The sequence below is a fragment of the Pezoporus flaviventris genome, unplaced genomic scaffold (genome assembly GCF_033815535.1).
Source record: "Pezoporus flaviventris isolate CSIRO_AGI_PZ_B2104156 unplaced genomic scaffold, CSIRO_AGI_Pfla_v1 ptg000043l, whole genome shotgun sequence".
NCBI classification, from domain to species: Eukaryota; Metazoa; Chordata; class Aves; order Psittaciformes; family Psittacidae; genus Pezoporus; species Pezoporus flaviventris.
In genome coordinates, this window is record NW_026892591.1 from 1,012,489 (window position 1) to 1,025,650 (window position 13,162).

Below are 13,162 nucleotides of genomic sequence, written 5' to 3' on the forward strand. Positions count from 1 at the left end.
TAGGTGAGCTTTTGGGAGAACTTCACATTTTTGTCGCAAGGTTTAACCCTAAATCCACCATCCGCAACCATACAACAGTATCTTCCAGAGCTGTGCTCAGTTCAGCTTCCAAACCACAGGTTTTCCTGCTGTCTCAAGATGTGATCCACTGATTTGCTACATCCCTCAAGCAGAAATCCTCCTCGATACCCAGCCTAGAATTTCCATGTATTTAGCTTAATTCCCCTTGCAATACATCATCCATGCTGCTGCCTTCCTCCTCTGGGCACCCACCACTTGTGATTGGCAACAGCAGCAATCTCTCAGTTGACCTACAGCATCTGTTCCCATCTTCCATGTTTTTTGGGGACAAATCCAGCACGGAGCCAGGTCCTGTGAAGGTTTCTGCCCTGAGCTTTCCCATCTCCATCCCCACAGTGTAGAGAACTGGAGGCAGCTGGTGGGGCTGGTGCATGCCTCACAGCACAGGGATCGGCTGGAGAAGGGAGCACAGCAGTAATGTAAGGCAGGGTTTGCCCAGGGAATTAAAACAGTGAGCCCAGGCAGCCCTGCCTGCCAGTGAAAGCCTTTTCTTACTCCTGAGAACATTATCACAACAAAGAAAATACAATGAGAATGAGAGCAGGAGCTAAAGAGGGAACCTGGGCAGCACTGGGAGTGGAGGGAGGGGGAAAATATAAAAAGAAGGAAATGAATCAAGGATATAAGTGAGCAAATGAGCCAGAAATTTGGGTTAAAAAAGGCAGGATCTAAAAAAGGCAAAGAAAGAAAGAAAAATGGAGCACCATGGCAAAGCAAATCCATGGGGAAAAGGCAGGAGGAGAGCGCCTGGTCAGCCCCAGCAGACAAGAGCTGTGGAGGGGATGGGTGGATGAATGGACCCACAGAGCTCTTAGGCAGGTTCTTGGGATGACCACTGGCACCAGTGGTGCCCATGGCCAGTGTGCCACCCTGTGCCTGAGCCTGTGCCCCATGGCCGTGCCCAGGGAAGTGCCCCTGCTGCAGCAGAGCTCACATCTGATGGGTGCTCAGGGCTGGACCACAGACCTCATGGGCAGGGGGACCAGCACCCTCTGCCACAGCCACCTCTCCCATCTGCTTTTGCTTGTGCCAGATGGAAAGGGAGGGAGGGATGGGGGCTGGAGCTGCATCGCTGGGATGTCAGGGATTCATTTCTATTCTTTTCCCAGTGACATGTAAATGGCTGGTCCCAAAACGCTTGCTGATTGCTGTGTGTTTTTCCCAATGACACAAAGGCGAGAGGCTTTTGGAATAAATCATTTAGAGGCAGGGGGGGAAAAAACACATATAAAGCAGCAGATCTGACCCCAAAGGCACGATCACCTCCTTCCTCCTCACCCTCCCCATGAGCGTGTTTTGGAGCTGCTCAAGTAAAAGGGGAGAGTGAGCAGGAGTAATTTTCCATGGATGCAGGGAACAATCGAGCCCCGCATGGTTTTCATCGTTAAAATGCTTCCCTCCAGCAGTTTATGTTCATCCCCACCAGACAAAGGCGATGTGCATGCAGAGACCAGTTTAGTCTTGCTCCACCCGCCGGTAGCGAGGAGCCGAGGTGCGGGGTGACAGGGAGGAGGAGTGGGGGATGAGATGCTAACGCCACGAGGTGGGACCCGCTCCAGCTCCTCTCCCTGTGCGGGCAGGGGATGGCTGAACCCGGCTCTGAGTCACCCTTACTCAGCCCCGGCCCAGCCTCACCCCTGCCCAGGTACATGGGCTGGCTTGGGGAGAGAAGAGGGGCACGGAGAAAACAAGCACGATGGTTTAGGGGGAAGCACCCAATGCTGCTGGTGTGGCACCATCATCTCTGCATGTGGACAGGAGGATGGGGGAGAAAGAAGGCCATGTTGCTTTGCAGTGGTGCTTGCTTCAGCCTTGTGCTGCCAGCTTGGCTTCTCCTGGGATCCAGCCCCTCCACTGACACAGCAGCTCCAACCACCCTACAGACATAGGAGATCACCTTCTCCATCCATCCATCCATCCATCCATCCATCCATCCATCCATCCATCCTCTGTGCAAACACCAGTCAGCAGTGGCACTGCACCCTGCAAGAGAGCTGAGGATGGATGCTGGTACCACGTTCACGGTGAGAGGCTTCAGAGGAGAGCAAGGAAACGTGAGCATCCTCAGCACTGTCTCCTCAACAGCACAGCCCAAAGAGGCCTGAACATGTCTGGAGGCATGAGACTAGGGAGTGAAGCCTGGGCCCTAAAGCAGAGCAGGGCGATCCCCAAGTGAAGCAAAGCCTCATCATGATGCTTTTTCCTCTTTGTCCTCAATTCCCTTCGCATCCCCATTCCTTTCAGACGGAAGAACATCTTTCAGTCACTGGCAAGGAGCTCCTGGGTCTGAGCATCACCTGCATCCCCCTTGGAAGGAAGGAGGACAGGGTCTGAGCCCCATATGTCCTGTACTCTGGTGTCAAACCTACCCACAGCTATGAAAAGAACAACTGTTTTTTATAGCACAGATCTGCCCAAAACAAGAGGTCCAGGCTTCTGCAGCTACAAGAGCTTTTAAATGGCCATCTCTGGGACCTGCAGGACAGCAGGGTGCAAGTTTGTGCCTGGCAGCTTTGCTGCTCTTGCACCTCAAGACACAGCATCATTTCTGAGCCCCTTTGGCACCTCTTCCCCGAGGGGTGCCTACCAAAGCCACCATCCTCAGAAACCTGCTGCTTGCTGGGGGAGGCAGGGCTGGAGGGGCAATATCACCAGTCTTACGGGAACCATGTCAAGAGGACTTTAGCTCTGAGTGTGAAGAAAGACTTAAAGTGACCAGTTTTCTCCCCTCCAAAAAAGTTTCTTAGTTCCTTACCAAAGATCAGCACAAAGGAGCTAAACTCGGGCCCAGACTCCTGGTGGGAGATCTCTAAGCAACATTTTTGTGGTGCAGAGTAAGGTTTTGCCAAACTCCTTCCACCTACGTACTCCCGAGCCAGTGGTTTAGACCAGCACTGGTTTGCAGTGCTTTGCCAGACCACTGAAGAAGGCTTTCAACAGAACATCAAAACATAGACCCGTATGAATCACAGGATCCAGTCGTGATGGTCCAACAGCCCTTTTGTGAAGGCCCATGCCCAAACCATCCTCACTGAATTACAGCCCCCCAGGTAGATATGCCAAGCTTTCTGCTCCCTGTTCTCCTTGAATGTGTGTGCTTTTTAAGCTCCTTTCCAATATCCATCAAATACATTTATAAATAGTTGGGTTTTACCTAAGAGGTGATGGCACTTACGTGGTCATGGAGAGATGCTTTACATATATAGCTTGTGTGGGAAAGATTTTGGATGGCTCCTTGACAAGAAGCATAACAAGGAGAAAGGCAGTTTCTACAGAAGATGATCTCAGGGAGCTTAGCCAAACAAAACAAAGGCCAGAAGGGGTAGGATTGCTACACATAAAAACACCCCAGAGAGAGCTGAGATGCCTATTTAAGCAGTAAGGACAATGCTGGCATGAAACCAACTGGGGAAAAAATCAGCTATGAGTAAATATAACTGGGAATAAAAAGGAGCTTCATAACTCTTAGAGCACTCAGCATGGGGGATGGCCTTGCAGGAGACACACTGGAGGCTGTGAGGATGGAGCACTGTACCTTTACAAACAGAATCCTAGGAGCATGCATGGACAGCAGGTCTGGATTTGACTCAGAAAGTCTCTTCTGGCCCTATGCCTCCAATAGTAAAGACATCCTACAAGTCTCTGAAACTGGGAAGCTAAACCCAGTCCCAGCACTCAACGTGCCCACAAAGCTGTGTCAAGAGCTCTTGAAATCTTCCTAGATGAGAAGTCAACCCAAGAAGATACATGAGCTGGCTTCTCTTAAATTGTGTGTGCCTTGAGATTGGTAACTTTTCAAAGAGCTATAATGAGCACGGATCTTGGAGAGCTGCAACAATAGCTTATTTTCAAGGAAAATTAAGAACAGCTTGTTTTTTCTAATCTTACAGTTTCCTCCAAACAAATGTGTCACAGCTGTTATACCTGGAGGTCATGGAAAAAAGGTCTCATTGGAACTGCTGCGAGAAGCGTTTTGGCTGAAGAGCTTGAATGTGTCCTGTATGAATACAATGAGAGACTGAAGAGAAACAGTCATCTTGCCCACGGAGACAGAACGATGAATAGCAGTCATGAATTTAAGGGGGAAAAGCACAAATACTTTGTAGTAGCAAAGACAGAAGAGTATTGGAAGGGGTTGTCCAGGGAAATGTTGGCCTCTCTGTCACTGAAGGGCTAGGATTTTATGAACGGGTTAGAACCATCTGTCAGGAGTGATTCCTGAAAAGCTGATCCTTTTCTGCGGCAGCAACATGGGTTATATGGCCTTCTGCAATGGCGACTACTTACTAGCTGTAATACAAAGCTCAGCACCAAGATGAAAATGACAGAGACTTCTTGATGGCTTATGTTTAAGGCTGGACACAGAACTCCTGCTAGCTGTTGGCAGGAACCTCTACGTCTCCACATGAAGTCACTAGTCCTAAAGCAGTCCTGAATGCCCCAGGCCTGGCCTGTGGCGTCACAGCCTGAACTGGAACAGTAAAGGCTTAATCAAGCCTTATATATTATTAACTTTACTTGCATTGCTTTACATGTGAGGCTCAGGAAAGGCTCGCTGTTAAAATGCAGAGTTTTAGAAGGCCCGGGGACACAGAGTGGTGATGCAGTTGACCAGAGTTTCAGTGCCATCACACTGGTGTTGCTGGACAAAGACCCAAGCTGCGGTGATGCTGGTCAGAGGAACAAGGTGAGGTTACATCAATCAGTGTCATCATGAGAATGATGAAATTAAAAAAAAAATACAGCTTTGTACAAATTCATATCTTGTGGCCACCTCCAAAACAGCTCATGGGGAAAAGTAGCCAGTTACCACAAGCAAGCGTTTTTCTGAACCCATTTAAAATCTTAAAACCACAATACATAAACCTAACAATAGCAAATGGCAAGACATCAGGAATCCATTGAAAGAAAAGCCCAGTATAATAGAAAAGAGAATGAAACGTAACTATCGCTGCCAAAGAATAATCTCCCATAAATATTTTTAAAGGCAAACAAGAGGATTATCAATGAGAGTTGAGACAGGATAAGGGCAGATAATTAAGTTCAAAAGAACATATTCGGTATTTCAAAGGTACATTGAGGAGACTTTTAAAAGTGACCTAACCCCCAATCTATTTTCCATAGGACTCAAGGTCAGAGGAGGTAGCCTGAAGGGAGCAGAGGTGACAGACCTCATCAGCTCCCATCCCACCTCTGCCTTTGTACAGCCTGAGGCTGGTCCTTTATCCTGCCTCAGTTTCCTCACCCACAAGCGACACAAGCACTGTAAGTTACAGCCTCCAAAGGGAGCAGGAGGGCTGCAAGGACTCAGAGGTGACATTGGAAGCTTAAATATGTAAAACACAGCTGCTATTTTCCCTGTCTAGTGAATACAAGTGGTCACAGGTATGGTGCAGGATCTGCAGCTGCACTCTGGTCTCCGCAGGGACCAGTTTCAATGTGCATGTTGTAGCCCATTAAGCTCGTGAGTTGATGTAGCAGAACTCCAGAGCTGCTGTACTGTGCACATTGTTCTGACAGCTGTTAAGGACTGACCTGCTGACTCTCACTGCTTCCTGCCACATCCTGTTCCTTGAAGGACAGCTGATTACCTTTTCCTCCCTAATGAGTTCAATGAGTCTGAAGACAGGCTGAGGCTGCCCACTTGCATAGTGCATGATCTCTGGCTTCCTCTGCTGCCTGATCTCTGTCGGCAGTCAGAGATTGAAGATACGTCTGTGTGTGAAGCCAAACACGGAAACGTCACAGGGAACAAGGAACTGTGAGCTAAGAAATTAATGTGCTGTAGGACAAAAGTTCAAGGAAGCACCAGGAAGGCAGAGCACCACTGGAATCTGCGCTGCAATTTGAAAGGACATATCCACTAGACAATCTGACCTGGGAACATTCTGACCCAAGGAAGAGCAAACATTTATATGGGGAGCAGATGGATGTCTGGAGGAACAAAATAGTAGTTAAAATACTCCTCCTCCCTGCCCCCCCCCATTTCATAACTAGTTCTTAACTCCTGCCCAGCCAGTGTATTTCCTGTAATCACAACTGATCCCTTTCTTTGCACACCTCTGAAGCAGGTTTCCAGATCATCACCTGAAGTACTTGGTAGAAGTCATTGTAAGCAGGAAATCAAACTAACTAGGTCATCAGTCCAATCCTCAACAGCAATTTCAAGGTTTCTTGCCCTCCTTACACTACCTCTTTATCTTCTAGCACCTCAGAAAATCTACTGGGCTTATTAAGAGTTATGAGCACACACTTAGCTCTGCGTGGAAGTGTGCCCTTGCACTCCCCAAAGATTATGCTGCCCTCCCTCTGCAGTGGGAAGCTCTGTGGGTCAAGTTTGGGTAGCTGTGCGGGATTGCTGGGCTTACACACAGCAGGACATGTGGGAACCAACAGCTCCCCTAATGCCTAGTTACTTCGACAACACTGGGACAAGCATTGAGACGCTTCTGGGAGCACGGCTGTGTAAGTGGTGCTGCTTTGCACTGGCTCAAGCCTTTCCAGCAGGGTAAGAAATGAACCCTTCAAATCTCAGCTTCTTCTGGAGTTAATAACAAACAGGAGACAGGGTAAGTTAATGTGTACCTAAAGCAGCTTTAGGAAAACTGGAAAATTCTAGTAATGAAATAGAGCTGCCTTCATTTTAAAGCCTCCACTCCTAACTGTGTCAGCAGCTTGGTGGCTTATGTGACAGCAGTTTGCTGTCAATCCCTTCTAGATATCGTGATAGCACTGTTTGTCTTTAGATTTCAGTTTGTCACATACAAAGCAAGCAGTGGGGAGACGCCAAGGCCTGCACAACTCACGAGTCCTCTCCCCACCCCAGGGCTTTTTCTGGCTGAAGAGGTGCAGTGGGTGAGCAGGTCAGAGTGGGTGTGCTGCAGGGGAAGCTTGTGCTGCCATTGCTCTACCTGCTGCGTGGGTTAAGGCTCCCCAGAGCTGTCAAGCTGCCACCTTTCACCAGCCTGAAATTAAAGAGTATTATTTAAGTAAACAACCCGAGCTGCTAAGCTGGTCTGATGGCCAGCTCCAGCTCCACTCTCACTTGGAGCGATTGCTGATTATCTCAGTACACAGAGCCATGAGTAAATATTGGTTCAAACACAGATAACTCGTGGGCAAAAACACAAGGCTGCATGCAGCTCAAATAAACAACCTGCAAAAGCAACGTCTGCCAGGCCTGGACCTCCCCAACCCTCTTGCACACCCCGAGGGCTGCCCTGGCTGTTAGCACAGCTCTGTATGAGCTCTGCCAGGGACTGCGCTAAGCACTGAATCCACAGGGATTATACCCAAAATAAAGCAGCATGCAGCACAAACATAGAGCTGGAAGAAACCCCACTTTGCCCATTCTGCTGGTCAGAGGCCATTGTTGGGCTTGTTCTCAGCTACAACAAAGAGGTGAACTGGTTGCCTTATTCCGTAAAGGACAAGTGTGGGATATAACTTAACTGCAGGCTAAATCACCTTCCTTGCCCTCGAGGCTTGTTCATTTTTTTTATGGCAAAATATGCTTGTTAATGCTCTTATCACAGGAATGATCTAATCTGGGGTGGGGGGGGAAGTCTCCTTTGAATACATCCACTTTAATGAGCTGCTGGGCGAAATGTTTAGGCAGGCAAAACTGACTCTGAACTCGTTTCTGACAGAGCAGATTCTGCACAGGTCTTAACGTTCATCCTGCTGACATCTGGTTGTTTTGATAACATTCCCAAACGAAATGCGGAGTTACAAAAGCTGAGCTGTACTGTGCACTTCCTCGTCCCTAAGGTTGACTGATCCAAGCACAATAGGAACTGGGGGAAAATAAGCCACGCCGTCCAGCTGCCTTCCCGACACGGAGGCTGTGAAAGTGGCCCATCCTGCAAAGAAACATCAGATTGTGCTGAACGATTCTGTAGGAGAAAAGGGAAGCTAAGCAAAAAAATATATAAATCTACCACACAAAGGCTCCAGCAAGCAAGGGAGGGAAAGGGGTCAGCAGAGAAAGAAAACGTTCATGGAAGAACTCCAGAAAGCCGCTGCATGCCAAAATGCCAATCACAATGTGACCACAGAGGGGCTTGCTTTCTCAGCACCCCACTGCTCTCACCCAGTGCTCAACCTCCCTTTGATGGCACTGAACTTTTTGCAAGAGCCTCCATCACCTCTTGTCAACTTGGCGAGGGAAGCAGAAGGAGAGGAGAGGATGGAGATGTGCTGCATCAGGCTCAATGCAAATGAAAGAGAAAATGGACTGTGGAAGCAAGAATGTTGCAATATCTCCTGCTATTGTTTTGTAACTACCTTTGCTTTCCTCATGACCACTTGTTTGTAACCCAAAGAAAAATCAATACAAAACCTAAGCTTGTGGAACATTATCCTTCAGCTACAGAACCATAACAACACACTGCTCAGGCACACTTCTTTCCCCAGGACTCTCAAGGTGCCATCCTCTGACCGCATCTTGGGCCTTCTGCTGTTGGCTAACCCACTTCCTACCTGACTATATTTCCTGTTCTTACTTCTGGCTTTTCCCTTTCCCCCCCCCCCATTATTTCTATGTGGAAAGTGAACAGCAAAACCTGACGAGTTCGATCCTGCAGATGTAAGGAAAACAATTCAGCACTTATCAGATGACAAGCATGATGTTGGATTACACCCCTGAATCAGATAACGAGACTTTAAATCATTTTAAGCATCTGTTATCTCATCTGCAATCGGTATAAAGTCCTCTTCATGTCAGCTGGTTTAAGTGAGAAAACAGAGATCCAACATTTCTTTGGTAAGAAGTACAGACATCTGTTGGCCTGACAAACTAGTGACTGCTTTCCTTTAGTTCAATATCTCACAAAGATCTTGGAAAAGAAATTCTTCCCTGTGCTGGTAAACATCTAAGAATTCCAGCTTAACTTGGCAGTGGCATGCAGGATCTCTTTCCAGCACAAGTGGGTCTGCAGAAAACCTGACCTTCAAATGAGATCATTCTCACTTGGGTGACAATGAAAATGAGGAGAGTTTTCCACCTAGAAGGAGTGTTCTAATTACATGTCCCACAAAGATGAGAATAGATTCTAACACGCCAAATAGTGATTTTTTTTTTTTTTTGTGAGGGGAGTATTTAAAATTAGATAACTGGTAGTTAACCGTTACCTGTAAGGAAGGGAACCGAAAGCTCTAAGGAAGGAGATGGGTTGACATAAGAGCCCTGCTGTGCAATGCTTGTGAACTACAGGGCTTAGGAAGTTTAGAAATACCACTGCCCAGTGTTTTGATAAAGGCCTCACAAACTTTTGTTGTGCTTCATCTCCACACAGAGCTGACCAAGATGAACGTTTAAATTATTCTGGGACTAAAAGTGGCTACATTACAGAGTGAGAAAGTCATCACACACAGTGATTTCTGTGGAAACACATCAGAATGGACATCTCTGCCTCAGTTTCTGTTCGGTTTTGGTGGGCTGCACCTCTAGATAACCCTTAAAACTGTAAGAACAAGTAGAGTCTTTCTGGAGAGGAAACAGAAAGAAGGGCCACAAGGATGATCAGGGGCTGGAGCACCTCCCCTATGGAGCCAGGCTGAGAACATTTGGGCTGTTCACTCTGGAGAAGAGAAGCTACGTGGAGACCTCAGAGCAGCTTCCAGTGTCTGAAGAGGGCTACAAGGATGCTGGAGAGGGGCTCTGCATCAGGGACTGGAGCGATAGGACAAGGGGTGATGGGTTCAGACTGGAACAAGAGAAGTTCAGGTTGGAGATAAGGAAGGAGTTCTTGACTGTGAGGGTGCTGAGGCACCAGGACAGGTTGCCCAAAGAAGCAGTAAATGCTCCGTCCCTGGCAGTGTTCAAAGCCAGGCTGGACAGAGCCTTGGGTGACATGGTCTAGTATGAGGTGTCCCTGCCCATGGCAAGGGGTTTGGAACTGGGTGGCCTTAAGGTCCTTTCCAACCCAAACTATTCTACGATTCTATAAAAGGCAATCGGAACAACTTGATTGTCTGGCTCAATTGATGTATTATTATTATTTTTTACCATTTTTGGGGAGTTACTAAGTGTGTAATGGTATGTAAGGACTGTACATACTTTAAAAGAGAGCTCATGTTTTTCTTTCTGTTGTACTTCCCTAGTCAGCAAATAAGAGACAGCTTAATTCCCATGATACTGCTAAATGCCATAAACATCAATTTCCACATTCAAGAAGAGCTATGACAGCATGATCTAGCCAAGCAGAAAATATACGGGGAGTTCTGCTACATGTCAAATATCTTTTTTTTTCTTCCCCATTCACCTTCACTGGAGCTTTGTTACTCCTCTAGAACATGGACATGGGAGCTGTTTCATTGACACCTGCAGCAGCCCCCTTTCCAATCGCCTCCTCAGTGGTGGAAAAACACACAGAAGCACCAATATTTGCAGCCGTGTCATTTAGTTATGTTTTAATCAGCTAAACAACAGAACAGTTTATCTTTCCTTCTCAGAATAAAAGATGTGATACAACCATGGTATCAACGTGCAGGACTTCAGAACTGGCAAGTCTTACGAGTGTTTCAGGTCCTCTACATCTTTCTAAGCACTAGTTTCGTGTCATCTGATCACAAACACTTGCAAACCTGGAAACACACAATGAAGAGGAAGGACATTCAGTTTCATTAACCTGCCCATTTCTTGCTCTAACATCTGTTTACATTAGCCATCAGTTTGGAATTTGACTTCAACTTACTCCTGTGCTGCCATAAACTCTTCCTCCAGTCTTTCAGAGGATGAGACTCTCTGCCTCTGTGTTGAAAACTGCTGTGCCACAACTGACACAGGCAAGCAGGAATTGATGCCCACACACCAACTGTTAGGGTTCACTGCCCAGCATGAACTGAGCATTCACTCAGCCCTGGAACTGAGATGGCTTTGGACTACGATGATAGAGTGGGTTAAGTTGGAAGGGCCCTTAAAGCTCACCTAGTTTCAAGCCCCCTGCCATGGGCAGGGACACCTTCCACTAGCCCAAGTTCTCAAAACCCTGTCCGACCTAGCCTTAAATGTCAAACTAGGGATGCAGCTGGCGCAACTAAGACACTGATGCGCAGTTACTCCTGCCTACTGCCAAGGATAGGGGAATTATGGCAAACCAGAGGTAAAAAACCAGCTGGAGATGGCAACATCTCAAACTTCCTCAGCTGGTAATCCTGAAATCGTGAGTCAGAGGCTTCTCTGTGAAGGTTTATGAATCACTGTCACTGCTAAACTGGAAGTTAGGCTATCTCAGCAAAACCACAGCTGGAACTAATCCCACACCATATTTAACACACAAAAGCAAAACAGGTCGATTGGGCTTTTTGCAGACTACAGAGCACCACAGCATCAGCTGGATCACTCACTGTAAAATAGGATGATGGCCCATGGAGACAACAAGCATCCAAAGGGCAAAGCTGTTCCCAGCACCACAGTAAAGAGGAAAGCAGCTGCAAGGGTGATCTCTAATGCAGTTCCATTATAAGGAATTACAGTCAGATTACTACATGAATAATAAATGCCATTATTAGAAATAATGAAACAAAATGCTCAGGCAGTCCTTCCACTGACTAACACATTCATTCCCCCATCAGGAAAACCTTTCTAATACAACACCCAAACCATGAATTGCTAAATCTTCTCTGATGTGCTTCATTTGGTCCGGATATTCCTGAATTGCAGCTCTCCCATTGTTTCAAATCGGTCTCTGGGTACTGCACTAAATGGCAGCCAGCTTCCCCTCCATAAATCAACCACCAAATCTAGAGCGCGAGGTGAAAGCGAGCACTAATGTCTCAGTTATGTTGTGTTCTGGGAGCTAAGTGCATGTAGCTGCAGCAGGAAAGGGATTTTTCTCTCATACCTCTTACTTACCACAACTCCCAGACTAGCCACTGGCTGCTGGCCAGGCTCAGCTTCTCATCTAAGCTGTAGGAGAACAGAGAGTGTTTTCTTTCAGCAATACACTTTGTTCCATCATAGTCAATCAGAGCAGTTTCAGGACACAGAAGGTGGGTTGGGATTTAGACACTTATCCTTGTGCAAAGTGGAACCAATCAATGGACTCAGAGCTCCTGGATGGGAATATTTTAAAGCAAATACAAATGAGCAAGATAGTAAAAAAAAAACCCACCTAAAATATAATCAAATGCCCCAATGCAGCTATGGCATCTGAAGGCAATAAAACAGGCGTGCCCAGCGCGGGTTGAATAAAGCAAACACAGCCATCTGCACTGATTTTTTCCTTTTTAGAAAGCCACTGTTTTGAAAATCACTACAATGTCTCTTTAGTGGTGCTCTTTGGCTCTACAAACACCTTTTCCCACTTGATTTACAAGGCACACTTGACTGCAAACTCAATTCACTATCATTTACACCATTATTCTGAGCTGTCTTTCCATACAGGATAAGCCACGCTGTTTAGGAAGTGCCCTGACTTCTGACTTGGTTTTCAGGCTGAAATGGTCAGAAATGGCGAAGACAAAGCTCTCTTGTCATGGCAATTATAACCTATTACACCCTCTTTACCTTTTGTACGTATCTGCTGCTTTTAAGCTGAATTTTAGATTGACCCCCAGCCCCAAAAGGATGAATCTGTGTTTTCATCGCTATCATCCAAACGAGAAGTGGAGCACCCAGCTTCCAAACTCCCATCCTTTCCTCCGGACTTTGCTCTTGTCATGGGGCTGTGGAAAGACCCAACTGTGCCCCCAAGCCTTAGATCTGCCAAATCCTTGCGGATGAAAAGCGGAGCGCTACGTTACATTACAGCCCGACTTCTGCCCTGCAAATAGCCGGGATTTACTCGCTTCCCCGCCAAGGTACAACACAAAGCCCTTCTCCATTCCAGAGGCAACCACCAACCATTCCCCAGGCAACCAAAGCTCTCCATTACTGCCCCAGCCAGCACAACACACAGGCCAGAGGGACACTGCTCACTGCGAGCGGGGGCACGGCCACAGCCCAAACCCTGCACCCCAAACCCCAGCCACAACTTGGGGCCCTCCCTTTAGGGCCCCTCTCCAGTCCTTGGGGGACCCTCTTGTTGTTTCAGTCCAAGTTTCTCTCAGCATCTTGCCCACAGCGGGAGCCACGAGG

The 13,162-nt window shown here is 47.3% G+C and overlaps 1 long non-coding RNA gene across 2 annotated transcripts; it reads right to left on the minus strand.

Moving 5' to 3' along the window:
- Positions 1–4,574: 4,574 nt before the first annotated feature.
- On the minus strand, positions 4,575–13,141 carry LOC133276184 (uncharacterized). Of its 2 annotated transcripts, XR_009745798.1 has the most exons (5): positions 11,939–13,141; positions 10,347–10,668; positions 8,563–8,660; positions 7,424–7,943; positions 4,575–7,046 (listed from the first exon to the last, which is right to left on the minus strand). It is a non-coding gene; the product is annotated as an uncharacterized LOC133276184 (long non-coding RNA). The 2 variants fall into 2 exon arrangements; XR_009745797.1 differs by lacking the exons at positions 4,575–7,046; positions 8,563–8,660 and having other exon boundaries at positions 7,547–7,943.
- Between the last annotated feature and the right edge of the window lie 21 nt (positions 13,142–13,162).